This window comes from Panulirus ornatus, chromosome 8 (assembly GCF_036320965.1).
Source record: "Panulirus ornatus isolate Po-2019 chromosome 8, ASM3632096v1, whole genome shotgun sequence".
NCBI lineage: Eukaryota > Metazoa > Arthropoda > Malacostraca > Decapoda > Palinuridae > Panulirus > Panulirus ornatus.
The window spans coordinates 51,479,606-51,498,560 of NC_092231.1; the positions used below are offsets into that span (position 1 = coordinate 51,479,606).

Here is an 18,955-nt window from a genome sequence, read left to right on the forward strand (position 1 = left end):
GTATCTTCCATTCATTCTTATATCTTATATTAGTTACATCTTTACAATATCTTTATATCTTCTCTGTTCCGTCTTTTGAAAAATTGAAAATGAGAGTAATGGATTTCCGGCCTTCTGCTCCCTCCCCTTTTAGTCGCCTTGTACGACACGCAGGGAATACGTGGCAAGTATACTTTCTTCCCTATCCCCAGGGATAACAGCATCTGGTGTTCCCAGACGGTCACCCATCCAAGTACTAACCAGACCCAACGTTGCTTAACTTCCCTGATCGGACGATATATATATATATATATATATATATATATATATATATATATATATATATATATATATATATATATATATATATATATATATATATATATACAAGACTGAAAACAATGAATTTCCCAAATAAAAAATGGAGGCGCCGGGGTTTGAACCCGGGACCTCTCGCATGCTAAGCGAGTGCTCTACCACTGAGCTACGCCCCCAAGAACATATTTTGTGACATAGTATTATATGAAGCACTGAGATTACCACGGCAAAATAGTGTTTGACCGACCGTTGCCGACTAGCCGGCAAAATAACCACAGGGTAAATCTCCATGTTGCTGTCGTGTTTTCCTCTCAATTTTCCACAAAGAAATGAGTTTTACTTTTTTATTTTCGTTGCAATAGACTGGAACTAAGCAATAGACTGCAACTATGCAATAGACTGGAACCAAGCTGACCTGGTATGAGGTCAGAGCCCTCATTATCATCCCTGCTAACTACCGGAAGCAGATTAAGTCGTTCCACAACCGATGTCCGGCCCATGTTAACTCTGATGTGCCCAGCAGTTGGAGGAGGATCGCCAGAAGCTTCTGGAAGATTTCAATGACGTCTTGGTGGACCTGACCCTTTCAGATAAGGTCGAAAACCCCAATTCAATGTGAAGATCTTCACTCTAACGTTGGATGAACATACTGAATGTTGCACACATGTGATGCGGACAAAATGAAACAAGAAAAAGGCAAAAACTATGTCTGGTGTGGGTCTCGAACCCACGACCTTGAGTGTGTGAGACTCACGCTCTACCACTGAGCTAACCAGACAATAGAAAAATGAGTCTGTTTCTTCAATTTGAATTAATGAAAATCTTTGCGAGGCAGCGTTTAGAAAAGAGAGATGTCTTTGACGAAATTTACTTGCTTGGCTTATTCTTCTGTTCCTCATTATCGAAAGTAAACATGCTGATGGAAGATGAAAGCCGACAAGGCAGCGGGTTTGGATGGTATTGCAGTGGAATTTATTAAAAAAGGGGGTGACTGTATTGTTGACTGGTTAGTAAGGTTATTTAATGTATGTATGACTCATGGTGAGGTGCCTGAGGATTGGCGGAATGCGTGCATAGTGCCATTGTACAAAGGCAAAGGGGATAAGCGTGAGTGCTCAAATTACAGAGGTATAAGTTTGTTGAGTATTCCTGGTAAATTATATGGGAGGGTATTGATTGAGAGGGTGAAGGCATGTACAGAGCATCAGATTGGGGAAGAGCAGTGTGGTTTCAGAAGTGGTAGAGGATGTGTGGATCAGGTGTTTGCTTTGAAGAATGTATGTGAGAAATACTTAGAAAAGCAAATGGATTTGTATGTAGCATTTATGGATCTGGAGAAGGCATATGATAGAGTCGATAGAGATGCTCTGTGGAAGGTATTAAGAATATATGGTGTGGGAGGAAAGTTGTTAGAAGCAGTGAAAAGTTTTTATCGAGGATGTAAGGCATGTGTACGTGTAGGAAGAGAGGAAAGTGATTGGTTCTCAGTGAATGTAGGTTTGCGGCAGGGGTGTGTGATGTCTCCATGGTTGTTTAATTTGTTTATGGATGGGGTTGTTAGGGAGGTAAATGCAAGAGTTTTGGAAAGAGGGGCAAGTATGAAGTCTGTTGGGGATGAGAGAGCTTGGGAAGTGAGTCAGTTGTTGTTCGCTGATGATACAGCGCTGGTGGCTGATTCATGTGAGAAACTGCAGAAGCTGGTGACTGAGTTTGGAAAAGTGTGTGGAAGAAGAAAGTTAAGAGTAAATGTGAATAAGAGCAAGGTTATTAGGTACAGTAGGGTTGAGGGTCAAGTCAATTGGGAGGTGAGTTTGAATGGAGAAAAACTGGAGGAAGTGAAGTGTTTTAGATATCTGGGAGTGGATCTGGCAGCGGATGGAACCATGGAAGCGGAAGTGGATCATAGGGTGGGGGAGGGGGCGAAAATCCTGGGGGCCTTGAAGAATGTGTGGAAGTCGAGAACATTATCTCGGAAAGCAAAAATGGGTATGTTTGAAGGAATAGTGGTTCCAACAATGTTGTATGGTTGCGAGGCGTGGGCTATGGATAGAGTTGTGCGCAGGAGGATGGATGTGCTGGAAATGAGATGTTTGAGGACAATGTGTGGTGTGAGGTGGTTTGATCGAGTGAGTAACGTAAGGGTAAGAGAGATGTGTGGAAATAAAAAGAGCGTGGTTGAGAGAGCAGAAGAGGGTGTTTTGAAGTGGTTTGGGCACATGGAGAGGATGAGTGAGGAAAGATTGACCAAGAGGATATATGTGTCGGAGGTGGAGGGAACAAGGAGAAGAGGGAGACCAAATTGGAGGTGGAAAGATGGAGTGAAAAAGATTTTGTGTGATCGGGGCCTGAACATGCAGGAGGGTGAAAGGAGGGCAAGGAATAGAGTGAATTGGAGCGATGTGGTATACCGGGGTTGACGTGCTGTCAGTGGATTGAAGCAGGGCATGTGAAGCGTCTGGGGTAAACCATGGAGAGCTGTGTAGGTATGTATATTTGCGTGTGTGGACGTATGTATATACATGTGTATGGGGGGGGGGGGTGGGGCCATTTCTTTCGTCTGTTTCCTTGCGCTACCTCGCAAACGCGGGAGACAGCGACAACGTATAATAAATAAAAAAAAAATATATATATATATATATATATATATATATATATATATATATATATATATATATATATATATATATATATATATATATATATGTATATATATATATATATATATATATATATATATATATATATATATATATATATATATATATATATATATATATATATATATATATATATCTTTTCTTTCTTCTTTCAAACTATTCGCCATTTCCCGCATTAGCGAGGTAGCGTTAAGAACAGGGGACTGGGCCTTTGAGGGAATACCCTCACCTGGCCCAATTCTCTGTTCCTTCTTTTGGAAAATTAAAAAAAAACGAGAGGGGAGGATTTCCAGCCCCCCGCTCCCTCCCCTTTTAGTCGCCTTCTACGACACGCAGGGAATACGTGGGAAGTATTCTTATATATATATATATATACATATATATATATATATATATATATATATATATATATATATATATATATATATATATATACATATATATATATATATATATCATATACAAAGCTCCATCAGCCAGGATCGGACCTGGGACCCCTGGGATCCTGGCTGATGGAGCTTTGTATGTTCTATGAAGGTGCGCGTTCATATACACTTTATTCGTATATATATATATATATATATATATATATATATATATATATATATATATATATATATATATATATATTATCCCTAGGGTTAGGGGAGAAAGAATTCTACCCACGTATTCCCTGCGTGTCGTAGAAGGCGAACTAAAAGGGAAGGGAGCGGAGGGCTGGAAATCCTCCCCCTCTCGTTTTTTTTTTTTTTTTTCCAAAAGAAGGAACAGAGGGGGCCAGGTGAAGATATTCCAAAAAAGGCCCAGTCCTCTGTTCTTAACGCTACCTCGCTAACGCGGGAAATGGCAAATAGTTTAAAAGAAAGAAAAAAAAAATATATATATATTGGAAAGGATTACAATTTTGCACGTGATCAAGTATATTCCTTTGAGTACACGGGGAAAATGAAACACGATAAGTTCCCAAGTGCACTTTCGTGTAAAACTCACATCATCATGGGAGACGCAAGAGAGAAATATAACAGTCAGTTGATATACAACGAAGAGACGTAGCTAGGACGCCATATGGTAAACATGTGATTGTCCAAGACAGACAACAAGCGCATCATAAACTTATTATGTGGACAAGAAGGTGAATAGTTTACTAATTCTATCAACATTAAAGTTATCCAATTTGTATAGACCATCACTAATATTAAGATTATAATTCTTTGTGTATTCAGAAATAGATGATTCAATGATATTTCTCGTGGTGCTGGAGTTAGAGTTAATAACTGAGATGGCATTATTAACTCTAATTCCAGTACCACGAGAAATACCATTGAATCTTCTATTATTAAATACACAAAGAATTATATACCTTAAAGAAGCAACATGGCGGTCAAAAATAAGCTTTAGGAATGAAGTTTATGAATGGAATATCAGTGAGACGATCCAAATGACGAATGAATGAGAGCGTAGTCAACATACAATATAAAAGGACATATTATGAATGGCAACCAGGCAAGTAACGGCCCAACTGAATGGAAGGATTTAAAAGTTCGCGTTATATGACGAATTTTGATAGATTATTCAAATTTCCATTCCAGTTATGAAACTTAATGGTTGTGTTCAGTTCTAGAGACAAAGTTAAAAGGTTTGTGTATCAGAGATGAAGCACAAAGGATATCGTTAAATTAAGTGACATTAAAATTTGTCAATTAAGTAAATCATTTTGTACAATAGCTGTAATTTGACAGAGTTAAAAGTTCGCATTTTCATTACAATTCTAATTCAAAAGTTTGAGTTTCAATGATGGTTTGCACAAACTTAACGTACATTCAAGTTTTGTGTTTATATGACGTATCTTAAAGGACTCTGGTAAAATAACGCAGCTGGAAGGTTTACGTTCAAATGACGGTGTTTAAATGTTTATTGATGAATGGTAGATTTAAATGGATAGATTTTAAGTTCGCGTTTTCATGAGCGACTTTAAACCTTGTGGTTGAATGTCAGAGTTTAAATGTTGGTATGTACAATGTTGACCAGATGGCGGTAGTGTGTAGACACAGCCATACCAGGTCGTATTTATCATCATTAAAGTCACCTTCCTTACTTACTTATGGCGGCGATGAAATTCACTGGTTCTTGATTGTGCACCAATTAACCTATCAGATAATGGTACAATGTTTGCCTGGTGTTGCATATATCACGTCTGTTGTTGAAACACAAGAATGCCAGGTGACTTTGGGAGTGGATGATAATATAAAGATCAATATTAATGTGGGAAATCTTGAACCGCCATCACCAGACACAACACATGTTTGGATCTGGCGGGGGGAGGGACTTGCCTGTGACGTCACGATGCCCCGCCTCCAGCCTGGCGCCGCTCTGTGTGTGTGTGTGTGTGTGTGTGTGTGTGTGTGTGTGTGAGCTCATCTTTTGTGACTGTTATGTGTGTTGCCCCAATTCTTAACCTTATGTGTATGTATAGTGTCTTTTAGTTACTTGTACACAAACACACACACATACACACACACACACACACACACACACACACACACAGAGGCAAGCCAGGAAACTTAAAGACAAGATGGAACTCAGTGGGATATTCATCCACTGTGATAAACTTAAAGACCAGATGGAACTCAGTGGGATATTCATCCACTGTGATAAACTTAAAGACAAGATGGAACTCAGTGGGATATTCATCCAGTGTGATAAACTTAAAGACAAGATGGAACTCAGTGGGATATTCATCCACTGTGATAAACTTAAAGACAAGATGGAACTCAGTGGGATATTCATCCACTGTGATAAACTTAAAGACCAGATGGAACTCAGTGGGATATTCATCCACTGTGATAAACTTAAAGACAAGATGGAACTCAGTGGGATATTCATCCACTGTGATAAACTTAAAGACCAGATGGAACTCAGTGGGATATTCATCCACTGTGATAAACTTAAAGACAAGATGGAACTCAGTGGGATATTCATCCACTGTGATAAACTTAAAGACAAGATGGAACTCAGTGGGATATTCATCCAGTGTGATAAACTTAAAGACAAGATGGAACTCAGTGGGATATTCATCCACTGTGATAAACTTAAAGACCAGATGGAACTCAGTGGGATATTCATCCACTGTGATAAACTTAAAGACAAGATGGAACTCAGTGGGATATTCATCCACTGTGATAAACTTAAAGACCAGATGGAACTCAGTGGGATATTCATCCACTGTGATAAACTTAAAGACCAGATGGAACTCAGTGGGATATTCATCCAGTGTGATAAATCCAGGTAAGAGAAGGAGAGAAGTTGTGTATACAACCACAATGTAAGTAAGATGTAGCTTCATCATCATCATCAGTAAACATACCTGGTGTTGTAAACCTCTATCATATCGCTCATTACAAGTCTTGTTATCTTCATCATAAGGGAGGATTCTGAGGCTTGCTATCAATGTTGTCATCTTCGCTCAATAATCGTGGAGAAATGTTTGTACACTCTAATACAGTGATCAATATTGTAGGTCATAATGTAAGTGGTGTGTGACTAACTATAGCTGTAATATTACCTGTTCATTCTTGCTACTAACACATGACACCAAGTTGTCTGTTAGTCTTATTATGTACATTAATACACTGTTGTCTTGGCTTTACATCTCTACTAATGATGACACCTAAATCCTTCTCCTGCCTTGATAGTTTTATTTCCACATCTTAAGATGATACTGTAGTTTGCCTGCTATGTGTACACAGTGTAAACATATGTCTACGGTGAATATCACTGGCCATTGTACAGTGTACAACGATACCCTGTTAAGATCTTCCTGCAATGTCATAAGATTCTGTTTAACTCGCAAACACAATTTCATTACATGTAGGAAAAATTTGATATAAATCTAAAGTTAACATTTTCAAAGCGAAATATAGAACAAGACAGATCACATTTAATATATCACATATTAGTTCACCAGGTAAAGACACCATTATAACATATTATGAAACTAATATTTGTCCTGATTCATGTACAAGGACCATCTTCTACACATGACCAATATTTCACAACCATCACAAAATGATTCACTGATAAAGCCAGTGTATGTAATGTCCTTCCTTTTCCTCAGCTCATTAGACATTTTCCGTGACCCAACCTATATGTTATTTGTCCCCTCATTTGTGACCTTGTAGTTGTTGTACGGTGGAGTAATGCTTGACTTGCTATACTGAAGGACAGACACACTGACACAAACCACTATTGGCTGAATTGACAAAAAATGAAGGGAATTGTTTCTTGAAAGATTTATCTAATCTAAGTCATTCATCCTTTTCTTCTTTTTAGGAGTCAATTACAAATTAAGACAACTAGTTTTCCATTACAAGAATTATAGAGCTCATATAATCAACTCAAAATTTACATAGTAGGTATACATTCTATTAAAATGTGTTTAGATGAAATTCTAATTCTTTAATGTTCTTATCAATCCAACCTATGAAAAAACTTTACATGACAAATAAAGCCAGATAACAGTGTGTCATAAGACAAGAGCCCTTCCCAAGCTGGGACTTGGCCAAACATAAACAACCACTTTCTTATAGACGATTAGTCAAGGTTCTGGGTCGAGCACCAGGATCTATTGACTTCCGTCCGACATAATATATTTTCTCTGATCCTTCATCATCATCACCACACTCCCGGCACCCATCAATAAACCCTTCCCAAATTCCTCACTTCCTTATAAACTCGTCCCTGTAGATAATAGTTGAAAAAAAAAATAAACCGACCAAAAAGCATTACATTATTCAACAATGTGAACCTTACACACTCTTACGGTATGTTGTGATGGACGAAGGACTTACTCCCTAAGTAATGTATTACACATTTACTTTATCTAAAAATCTATGACTAATTATAGAATGCAGATAGTAAAAGTGTATTTTCCTTGTGGATTTATATTGAAAATATACGAAATATTTTATCTAAAATGATTATCTTATACGAGAATGAATAAAATCTCATAATTTTTCTGTAGCACAGGGTACAGAAATGTATGTAACGTGAAACCGGTAGAATTAACCTATCTAACATAAAGATTTCTATTTTGCAGATAACATAAATGTTTTACATGTAGGAATCAGTAACATCTTCAACAAACAAAACATAAACCATCAGATTTTATATTACAAGCTTTTTATCCGGGTTTTACGCATTAAAACGATATTGTCTATAGAAAAGTGATGTAGTTATTATTCGCACCAGGTTTAGAAAGTCTTAAACAAGTTATAAGTTTATATTCTTCAAAACTTTAGTAAGATCCATTAAGTATACTTTGAAAAATAGACATGTTTATTTTACTGTCATAAACACTAATTAAGAAATTATCGAGGTTTTTCTTAATAATATTCCTTATGAATCAATATGAATTCTTTTTAGAGGATATATATATATATATATATATATATATATATATATATATATATATATATATATATATATATATATATATATATATATATATATATATATAAATATATATATATTTCATTATATTTTAATTTTGCTTTGTCGCTGTCTCCCGCGCCTGCGAGGTAACGCAAGGAAACAGACGAAAGAAATGGCCCAACCCGCCCCCCAGACACATGCACACACACACACGTCCACACACGCAAACATACACACCCACACATCCCAACGTACACACATGTATACACACACAGGCACACATATATACATACATGCACACAATTCACACTGTCTGCCCCTACTCACCCCCATAGCCACCCCGCCACACACGGAATAACATCCCCCTCCCCCCTCATGTGTGCGAGGCAGCGCCAGGAAAAGACAACAAAGGCCCCATTCGCTCACACTCAGTCTCTAGCTGTCATGCAATAATGCCCGAAACCACAGCTCCCTTTCCACATCCAGGCCCCACACAACTTTCCATGGTTTACCCCAGACGCTTCACATGCCCTAATTCAATCCACTGACAGCACGTCAATTCACTCTATTCCTTGCCCGCCTTTCACCCTCCTGCATGTTCAGGCCCCGATCACACAAAATCTTTTTCACTCCATCTTTCCAACTTCAATTTGGTCTCCCACTTCTCCTCGTTCACTCCACCTCCGACACATGTATCCTCTTGGTCAATCTTTCCTCACTCATTCTCTCCATGTGCCCAAACAATTTCAAAACACCCTCTTCTGCTCTCTCAACCACGCTCTTTTTATTTCCACACATCTCTCTTACCCTTACAATACTTACTCGATCAAACCACCTCGCACCACACATTGTCCTCAAACATCTCATTTCCAGCACATCCATCCTCCTGCGCACAACTCTATCCATAGCCCACGCCTCGCAACCATACAACATTGTTGGAACCACTATTCCTTCAAACATACCCATTTTTGCTTTCCGAGATAATGTTCTCGACTTCCACACATTCTTCAAGTGATAAAGTGATTTGGTAAACAGAGAAGAGGTAGTGAAAGCTTTGCGGAAGATGAAAGCCGGGAAGGCAGCAGGTTTGGATGGTATTGCAGTGGAATTTATTAAAAAAGGGGGTGACTGTATTGTTGACTAGTTGGTAAGGTTATTTAATGTATGTATGACTCATGGTGTGGTGCCTGAGGATTGGCGGAATGCGTGCATAGTGCCATTGTACAAAGGCAAAGGGGATAAGAGTGAGTGCTCAAATTACAGAGGTATAAGTTTGTTGAGTATTCCTGGTAAATTATATGGGAGGGTATTGATTGAGAGGGTGAAGGCATGTACAGAGCATCAGACTGGGGAAGAGCAGTGTGGTTTCAGAAGTGGTAGAGGATGTGTGGATCAGGTGTTTGCTTTGAAAAATGTATGTGAGAAATACTTAGAAAAGCAAATGGATTTGTATGTAGCATTTATGGATCTGGAGAAGGCATATGATAGAGTTGATAGAGATGCTCTGTGGAAGGTATTAAGAATATATGGTGTGTGAGGAAAGTTGTTAGAAGCAGTGAAAAGTTTTTATCGAGGATGTAAGGCATGTGTAGGTGTAGGAAGAGAGGAAAGTGATTGGTTCTCAGTGAATGTAGGTTTGCGGCAGGGGTGTGTGATGTCTCCATGGTTGTTTAATTTGTTTATGGATGGGGTTGTTAGGGAGGTAAATGCAAGAGTTTTGGAAAGAGGGGCAAGTATGAAGTCTGTTGGGGATGAGAGAGCTTGGGAAGTGAGTCAGTTGTTGTTCGCTGATGACACAGCGCTGGTGGCTGATTCATGTGAGAAACTGCAGAAGCTGGTGACTGAGTTTGGTAAAGTCTGTGGAAGAAGAAAGTTAAGAGTAAATGTGAATAAGAGCAAGGTTATTAGGTACAGTAGGGTTGAGGGTCAAGTCAATTGGGAGGTGAGTTTGAATGGAGAAAAACTGGAGGAAGTGAAGTGTTTTAGATATCTGGGAGTGGATCTGGCAGCGGATGGAACCATGGAAGCGGAAGTAGATCATAGGGTGGGGGAGGGGGCGAAAATTCTGGGGGCCTTGAAGAAATATATATATATATATATATATATATATATATATATATATATATATATATATATATATATATATATATATATATATATATATATATATATATATATATATATATATATGTATATATATATATATATATATATATATATATATATATATATATATATATATATATATATATACATATATATATATATATATATATATATATATATATATATATATATATATATATAAATATATATATATATTGTTGAGTATTCCTGGTAAATTATATGGGAGGGTATTGATTGAGAGGGTGAAGGCATGTACAGAGCATCAGATTGGGGAAGAGCAGTGTGGTTTCAGAAGTGGTAGAGGATGTGTGGATCAGGTGTTTGCTTTGAAGAATGTATGTGAGAAATACTTAGAAAAGCAAATGGATTTGTATGTAGCATTTATGGATCTGGAGAAGGCATATGATAGAGTTCATAGAGATGCTCTGTGGAAGGTATTAAGAATATATGGTGTGGGAGGAAAGTTGTTAGAAGCAGTGAAAAGTTTTTATCGAGGATGTAAGGCATGTGTACGTGTAGGAAGAGAGGAAAGTGATTGGTTCTCAGTGAATGTAGGTTTGCGGCAGGGGTGTGTGATGTCTCCATGGTTGTTTAATTTGTTTATGGATGGGGTTGTTAGGGAGGTAAATGCAAGAGTTTTGGAAAGAGGGGCAAGTATGAAGTCTGTTGGGGATGAGAGAGCTAGGGAAGTGAGTCAGTTGTTGTTCGCTGATGATACAGCGCTGGTGGCTGATTCATGTGAGAAACTGCAGAAGCTGGTGACTGAGTTTGGTAAAGTGTGTGGAAGAAGAAAGTTAAGAGTAAATGTGAATAAGAGCAAGGTTATTAGGTACAGTAGGGTTGAGGGTCAAGTCAATTGGGAGGTGAGTTTGAATGGAGAAAAACTGGAGGAAGTGAAGTGTTTTAGATATCTGGGAGTGGATCTGGCAGCGGATGGAACCATGGAAGCGGAAGTGGATCATAGGGTGGGGGAGGGGGCGAAAATTCTGGGAGCCTTGAAGAATGTGTGGAAGTCGAGAACATTATCTCGGAAAGCAAAAATGGGTATGTTTGAAGGAATAGTGGTTCCAACAATGTTGTATGGTTGCGAGGCGTGGGCTATGGATAGAGTTGTGCGCAGGAGGATGGATGTGCTGGAAATGAGATGTTTGAGTACAATGTGTGGTGTGAGGTGGTTTGATCGAGTGAGTAACGTAAGGGTAAGAGAGATGTGTGGAAATAAAAAGAGCGTGGTTGAGAGAGCAGAAGAGGGTGTTTTGAAGTGGTTTGGGCACATGGAGAGAATGAGTGAGGAAAGATTGACCAAGAGGATATATGTGTCGGAGGTGGAGGGAGCAAGGAGAAGAGGGACACCAAATTGGAGGTGGAAAGATGGAGTGAAAAAGATTTTGTGTGATCGGGGCCTGAACATGCAGGAGGGTGAAAGGAGGGCAAGGAATAGAGTAAATTGGAGCGATGTGGTATACCGGGGTTGACGTGCTGTCAGTGGATTGAATCAAGGCATGTGAAGCGTCTGGGGTAAACCATGGAAAGCTGTGTAGGTATGTATATTTGCGTGTCTGGACGTATGTATATACATGTGTATGGGGGGGGGGTTGGCCATTTCTTTCGTCTGTTTCCTTGCGCTACCTCGCAAACGCGGGAGACAGCGACAAAGTATAAAAAAAAAAAAAAATATATATATATATATATATATATATATATATATATATATATATATATATATATATATATATATATATATATATATATATATATATATATATATATATATATATATATATATATATATATATATATATATAACCTGGATGTTTTGGCTCTGAGTGAAACGAAGCTCAAGGGTAAAGGGGAAGAATGGTTTGGGAATGTCTTGGGAGTAAAGTCAGGGGTTAGTGAGAGGACAAGAGCAAGGGAAGGAGTAGCACTACTCCTGAAACTGGAGTTGTGGGAATATGTGATAGAATGTAAGAAAGTAAATTCTCGATTAATATGGGTAAAACTGAAAGTTGATGGAGAGAGATGGGTGATTATTGGTGCATATGCACCTGGGCATGAGAAGAAAGATCATGAGAGGCAAGTGTTTTGGGAGCAGCTGAATGAGTGTGTTAGTGGTTTTGATGCACGAGACCGGGTTATAGTGATGGGTGATTTGAATGCAAAGGTGAGTAATGTGGCAGTTGAGGGAATAATTGGTATACATGGGGTGTCCAGTGTTGTAAATAGAAATGGTGAAGAGCTTGTAGATTTATGTGCTGAAAAAGGACTGGTGATTAGGAATACCTTGTTTAAAAAGCGAGATATACATAAGTATACGTATGTAAGTAGGAGAGATGGCCAGAGAGCGTTATTGGATTACGTGTTGATTGACAGGCGCGCGAAAGAGAGACTTTTGGATGTTAATGTGCTGAGAGGTGCAACTGGAGGGATGTCTGATCATTATCTTGTGGAGGCTAAGGTGAAGATTTGTATGGGTTTTCAGAAAAAAAGAGTGAATGTTGGGGTGAAGAGGGTGGTGAGAGTAAGTGAGCTTGGGAAGGAGACTTGTGTGAGGAAGTACCGGGAGAGACTGAGTACAGAATGGAAAAAGGTGAGAAAAATAGAAGTAAGGGGAGTGGGGGAGGAATGGGATGTATTTAGGGAATCAGTGATGGATTGCGCAAAAGATGCTTGTGGCATGAGAAGAATGGGAGGTGGGTTGATTAGAAAGGGTAGTGAGTGGTGGGATGAAGAAGTAAGATTATTAGTGAAAGAGAAGAGAGAGGCATTTGGACGATTTTTGCAGGGAAAAAATGCAATTGAGTGGGAGATGTATGAAAGAAAGAGACAGGAGGTCAAGAGAAAGGTGCAAGAGGTGAAAAAGAGGGCAAATGAGAGTTGGGGTGAGAGAGTATCATTAAATTTTAGGGAGAATAAAAAGATGTTCTGGAAGGATGTAAATAAAGTGCGTAAGACAAGGAAGCAAATGGGAACTTCAGTGAAGGACGCAAATGGGGAGGTGATAACAAGTAGTGGTGATGTGAGAAGGAGATGGAGTGAGTATTTTGAAGGTTTGTTGAATGTGTTTCATGATAGAGTGGCAGATATAGGGTGTTTTGGTCGAGGTGGTGTGCAAAGTGAGAGGGTTAGGGAAAATGATTTGGTAAACAGAGAAGAGGTAGTAAAAGCTTTGCGGAAGATTAAAGCCGGCAAGGCAGCAGGTTTGGATGGTATTGCAGTGGAATTTATTAAACAAGGGGGTGACTGTATTGTTGACTGGTTGGTAAGGTTATTTAATGTATGTATGACTCATGGTGAGGTGCCTGAGGATTGGCGGAATGCGTGCATAGTGCCATTGTACAAAGGCAAAGGGGATTAGAGTGAGTGCTCAAATTAGAGAAGTAAAAGCTTGTTGAGTATTCCTGGTAAATTATATGGGAGGGTATTGATTGAGAGGGTGAAGGCACGTACAGAGCATCAGATTGGGGAAGAGCAGTGTGGTTTCAGAAGTGGTAGAGTATGTGTGGATCAGGTGTTTGCTTTGAAGAATGTATGTGAGAAATACTTAGAAAAGCAAATGGATTTGTATGTAGCATTTATGGATCTGGAGAAGGCATATGATAGAGTTGATAGAGATGCTCTGTGGAAGGTATTAAGAATATATGGTGTGGGAGGCAAGTTGTTAGAAGCAATGAAAAGTTTTTATCGAGGATGTAAGGCATGTGTACGTGTAGGAAGAGAGGAAAGTGATTGGTTCTCAGTGAATGTAGGTTTGCGGCAGGGGTGTGTGATGTCTCCATGGTTCTTTGAATTGTTTATGGATGGGGTTGTTAGGGAGGTGAATGCAAGAGTTTTGGAAAGAGGGGCGAGTATGAAATCTGTTGTGGATGAGAGAGCTTGGGAAGTGAGTCAGTTGTTGTTCGCTGATGATACAGCGCTGGTGGCTGATTCATGTGAGAAACTGCAGAAGCTGGTGACTGAGTTTGGTAAAGTGTATGAAAGAAGAAAGTTAAGAGTAAATGTGAATAAGAGCAAGGTTATTAGGTACAGTAGGGTTGAGGGTCAAGTCAATTGGGAGGTAAGTTTGAATGGAGAAAAACTGGAGGAAGTGAAGTGTTTTAGATATCTGGGAGTGGATCTGGCAGCGGATGGAACCATGGAAGCGGAAGTGAATCATAGGGTGGGGGAGGGGGCGAAAATCCTGGGGGCCTTGAAGAATGTGTGGAAGTCGAGAACATTATATCGGAAAGCAGAAATGGGTATGTTTGAAGGAATAGTGGCTCCAACAATGTTGTATGGTTGCGAGGCGTGGGCTATGGATAGAGTTGTGCGCAGGAGGGTGGATGTGCTGGAAATGAGATGTTTGAGGACAATGTGTGGTGTGAGGTGGTTTGATCGAGTAAGTAATGTAAGGGTAAGAGAGATGTGTGGAAATAAAAAGAGCGTGGTTGAGAGAGCAGAAGAGGGTGTTTTGAAATGGTTTTGGCACATGGAGAGAATGAGTGAGGAAAGATTGACCAAGAGGATATATGTGTCGGAGGTGGAGGGAACGAGGAGAAGTGGGAGACCAAATTGGAGGAGGAGAGATGGAGTGAAAAAGATTTTGTGTGATTGGGGCCTGAACATGCAGGAGGGTGAAAGGCGGGCAAGGAATAGATTGAATTGGATCGATGTGGTATACCGGGGTTGACGTGCTGTCAGTGGATTGAATCAGGGAATGTGAAGCGTCTGGGGTAAACCATGGAAAGTTGTGTGGGGCCTGGATGTGGAAAGGGAGCTGTGGTTTCGGGCATTATTGAGTGAGAGCTGGAGACTGAGTGTGAACGAATGGGGCCTTTGTTGTCTTTTCCTAGTGCTACCTCGCACACGTGAGGGGGGAGGGGGATGGTATTCCATGTGTGGCGAGGTGGCGATGGGAATGAATAGGGGCAGGCAGTGTGAATTGTGTGCATGGGTATATATGTATGTGTCTCTGTGTGTATATATATGTGTATATTGAGATGTATAGGTATGTATATTTGCGTGTGTGGGCGTGTGTGTGTACATTATGTATGGGGGTGGGTTGTGCCACTTCTTTCGTCTGTTTCCTTGCGCTACCTCGCAAACGCGGAGACAGCGACAAAGCAAAATAAATATAGATGATATATATATATATATATTCCTGGTAAATTATATGGGAGGGTATTGATTGAGAGGGTGAAGGCATGTACAGAGCATCAGATTGGGGAAGAGCAGTGTGGTTTCAGAAGTGGTAGAGGATGTGTGGATCAGGTGTTTGCTTTGAAGAATGTATGTGAGAAATACTTAGAAAAGCAAATGGATTTGTATGTAGCATTTATGGATCTGGAGAAGGCATATGATAGAGTTGATAGAGATGCTCTGTGGAAGGTATTAAGAATATATGGTGTGGGAGGCAAGTTGTTAGAAGCAGTGAAAAGTTTTTATCGAGGATGTAAGGCATGTGTACGTGTAGGAAGAGAGGAAAGTGATTGGTTCTCAGTGAATGTAGGTTTGCGGCAGGGGTGTGTGATGTCTCCATGGTTGTTTAATTTGTTTATGGATGGGGTTGTTAGGGAGGTAAATGCAAGAGTCTTGGAAAGAGGGGCAAGTATGAAGTCTGTTGGGGATGAGAGAGCTTGGGAAGTGAGTCAGTTGTTGTTCGCTGATGATACAGCGCTGGTGGCGGATTCATGTGAGAAACTGCAGAAGCTGGTGACGGAGTTTGGTAAAGTGTGTGGAAGAAGAAAGTTAAGAGTAAATGTGAATAAGAGCAAGGTTATTAGGTACAGTAGGGTTGAGGGTCAAGTCAATTGGGAGGTGAGTTTGAATGGAGAAAAACTGGAGGAAGTGAAGTGTTTTAGATATCTGGGAGTGGATCTGTCAGCGGATGGAACCATGGAAGCGGAAGTGGATCATAGGGTGGGGGAGGGGGCGAAAATTTTGGGAGCCTTGAAAAATGTGTGGAAGTCGAGAACATTATCTCGGAAAGCAAAAATGGGTATGTTTGAAGGAATAGTGGTTCCAACAATGTTGTATGGTTGCGAGGCGTGGGCTATGGATAGAGTTGTGCGCAGGAGGATGGATGTGCTGGAAATGAGATGTTTGAGGACAATGTGTGGTGTGAGGTGGTTTGATCGAGTAAGTAACGTAAGGGTAAGAGAGATGTGTGGAAATAAAAAGAGCGTGGTTGAGAGAGCAGAAGAGGGTGTTTTGAAATGGTTTGGGCACATAGAGAGAATGAGTGAGGAAAGATTGACCAAGAGGATATATGTGTCGGAGGTGGAGGGAACGAGGAGAAGAGGGAGACAAAATTGGAGGTGGAAAGATGGAGTGAAAAGGATTTTGTGTGATCGGGGCCTGAACATGCAGGAGGGTGAAAGGAGGGCAAGGAATAGAGTGAATTGGAGCGATGTGGTATACAGGGGTTGACGTGCTGTCAGTGGATTGAATCAAGGCATGTGAAGCGTCTGGGGTAAACCATGGAAAGCTGTGTAGGTATGTATATTTGCGTGTGTGGACGTATGTATATACATGTGTATGGGGGGGGGGGCCATTTCTTTCGTCTGTTTCCTTGCGCTACCTCGCAAACGCGGGAGACAGCGACAAAGTATAATAAAATATAAAAATAAAAAATATATATATATACATATATATATATATATATATATATATATATATATATATATATATATATATATATATATATATATATATATATATATATAGATGTGTGTGTGTGTGTGTGTGTGTGTGTGTGTGTGTGTGTGTGCAGATACCAATAAAATGGCAGGAGTGGATTATACGTACAAAAAAGGTGCTTATTAAAGATAAAATACTGAATAGTGGTGAAAACCTTTGTATTTAGTCCATTTAGAAAGTAGTAAATTGAATTATATCTAGAGGGCAATAAGTTTTCAAGTAGTAATGAAATTTGTTCTACATCAAAATCAAACAGAAAATAAAAAAAAAAATCATAAAAGCCTAATACGTTGTGTTGCTTATCCAGGTCCATTTTTACTAAGTAATGTTGGGACGGCTCCACCCACTTTAATCACTTTAGTACATAGAATATATTATCGTCGATGTTAAAGAGTTTTCCCTTTTGATGTTATCCTTAAAATGAAGGTTAAGGAAAGTGAGATAGAGCTTAACGTTAAAGTTAGGATAGCTAAGGCATCCTTGAACATATAATCACTAGTCAGATGTTAATATAGGTTAGGTTAGGTTCAGTATCCTTCATCAGGTCACCATTACCAAGGTGTTGTTATGTTGGGTCAAGCAACTTTAAACCAACTTTCAGTATTATTTACTCATAAATCTCTAAGTTCTAATAACCCCAAATTTTAGAGGGTAGAAACTAATGGAAGCCATTTCTAACATTCTTGCATAACCTGACCTCTCTCCTTCCCAAAACATAGCCATCCCAGCCTGGATATTGCACTGCTGTGGTCGTCAACTAATTTGAAAAGGAAGACATTGAATGGAGAAATTACTCAGGTAATCACCAAAGATGATTACTGGACTGAGAAACAAATTTTTACTTCCTGTAACTAGTTCCAACAATTAAAATGATATTCAACATTGTGAGTTAAGTGATTGACCTTAGGATGCATTTGCATCTGTCAAAAACTGTATTTAGCAAATACTTCAACTTTCAACTGACCCATTCTATATTTTTATTCATTTCATCTCAGTTTTATCATCTTCCTGTTACTGTTTAATATCAACAATAGCACGTCTACGTAGTTGGGGCTCTGAAGCAAAGGAAACTTTTTCTAGCCTAGGTTAGGGTAGCATCTAAACCAAACCTAAATGACCTTACCTTAGAAATATTTTCAGACAGTACCTTCTGAAAATATTTCTTAAGGTAAGGTCGCGGGGATTAGTTTAGGTGCTAACTAAACCTTGGCTAGAAAAAGTTTGCTTTAAAGCCACAACTACTTGAAAGGCCTACTTTAAGTGGTGATATTGAAATTCATTTGCTCCAGTGTGCCCTTCTGTCCGTTTGTTTTATGTCCATCTAAAGATGCATACGTTCAATTTTTGATGTAGATTGATTTCCCATCTTAGTTTCGTCTACGGAATTCTACATCTTCAGTTCAGCATACCATTGTGGTAATGAAGGGAAAGTCACCACATTCATAAGCCGAGTGGACGTAGCTTATCCCACCTCGTTAGAGAGAAAACTTACCTGTATTTGAATTAATGAACGGGAACAGAGAAGACAAAATTTTACTACACATATATCATACAACTATATAATTTATATTATATACATTACCATATTTCCTGCACTTTCCATCACAAATTTGCTGACGTCATAACCTTGTAGTTACTATTACCTTACAACCTTAAGGATGGTGGTCTACAACACCTCTAGATTGATGGAGAAAACGAAAAGTTTCGTTTTACTATTAAGACCACAGAAATGAGGTAATTCCACTTCACTACTACTAACTACTAGT

At 39.2% G+C, this 18,955-nt stretch overlaps 1 non-coding gene across 1 annotated transcript; it reads right to left on the minus strand.

Annotated features, from left to right (window-relative positions):
• Window positions 1-401: 401 nt before the first annotated feature.
• TRNAA-AGC (transfer RNA alanine (anticodon AGC)) lies at window positions 402-473 on the minus strand. The gene has a single exon. It is a non-coding gene; the product is annotated as a tRNA-Ala (tRNA).
• Between the last annotated feature and the right edge of the window lie 18,482 nt (window positions 474-18,955).